Here is a 1,432-nt window from a genome sequence, read left to right as displayed (position 1 = left end):
AAGATGATGGTCGTGGGACTTCCCCCAGGCTTGGGTGCGTAGGAACTTGAGCTGATTTGACTCGGAGAAATAAAGACTGATATTTCCCTCTCCTTGTGTGTGAAGCAGTCACAGCCGTAAGCACAGTCAGCAGGGCCTTTCCTGCCTGAGTCCTCAGGGCCCCCTCCCCGTGGCAGGGAGGTGAGGACTGGCATCTCCTGGGTGCACGTGGGATAACTGAGGCTCAGGGTCACTAGTGGGTGAGCATAGGGCAGAGTTGGGGCCCAGGGCTTTCTCTCATCACCGAGGCCATCTCCTAAAATCTGCTCAGGGGTCTCTGGGCCTTGAGCCCAAGAAAGCAGAGGCCCCGCCCACCCACCCCAGTCCTGCCTGGCCTGGAGTCCAGGGATTTAATAGATTAGCTAAAATCCTGGGGTTTGTGTGAGGCTTACCGGAGGCGCCACTCTGGGGGCCCGGGGGCGTGGTTTGGCACTCTGTACCTCCGGCTGTGTCGTAGTCGCCTCTGAGCGCTGACCCCTCCCTGGCCTCTGCTCCAGCCCCATGGGTGGCCTGAATGGTGGGCAGGCTGCCAGCCTCGTGCAGGGTAGGTCTGGAGTGGAGGCGGGCGGGGGCGAGGCACAGGGGCAGCCTCTGTTCTCCTGCTGGATGCTGCCCCAGATATGAGCCCTTCCTTGTCCGAGCAGTCCTGCCAGGCTACTCAGGGCTCTGCTGTGGGACTTGGGTGAGACCCTGGCTCCCTCAGTGCCTCAGTTTCCTTGTCTGTGCAAAGGGGCTATTCAAATGCACTGTGAACTGGAGTGTTCACCCCAAGTGACTACTGATCTGGGGGATAGGGGGTGTGGGGGTGTGTGTGGAGGGGGCAGGGCGGGGTGGGAGCATCATGCTGCTCGCAGGCTGGGTTGCAGCCCAGGACCCCTGCCCCTCCACGCACAGTCCGCAGTCACCCCACCTGAACGCAGTTAGAATCCGAGATGATGTGGGAAGGACAGGAGCAGAAGGAGCAAGTGCCTCAGGGCCTGGCAGGTCTGGGTTAGGGTCACTGGTCCACCAGGACTTGCTGTGTGACCTTGGGAAGTCGTTCCACCTCTCTGTGCCTCAGTTCCCTCATATCTGTGGGGATGCTCTTTCCCTGTAGTGAGGATGAGATGAGGTGATGGGTGTGAAGTCACCTGTGAGTTAAAGAACGCTCACAGGCAATACAAACGTCCAACTAGTACACCTGGGAGAATGGGTTTCCCCTCAAGAGGAAATCCATGGAGGGGGCTAGTGCCACATGAATGCCAAACAGCAGACCTTCCCCCCAGGGTAGCTCTAACTGTGGAAATGTCAGTGACAGGAAAAGATCCTATTTATAATAGCCCCAAGCAGGTAAAACACTCAGGATTAAACCTGACAAGAACAGCGAAGAATTCATATGAAAAAAGTGATGACC

The sequence above is a fragment of the Tamandua tetradactyla genome, chromosome 1, assembly GCF_023851605.1.
Source record: "Tamandua tetradactyla isolate mTamTet1 chromosome 1, mTamTet1.pri, whole genome shotgun sequence".
NCBI classification, from domain to species: Eukaryota; Metazoa; Chordata; class Mammalia; order Pilosa; family Myrmecophagidae; genus Tamandua; species Tamandua tetradactyla.
This window is presented reverse-complemented; position numbering follows the sequence as displayed.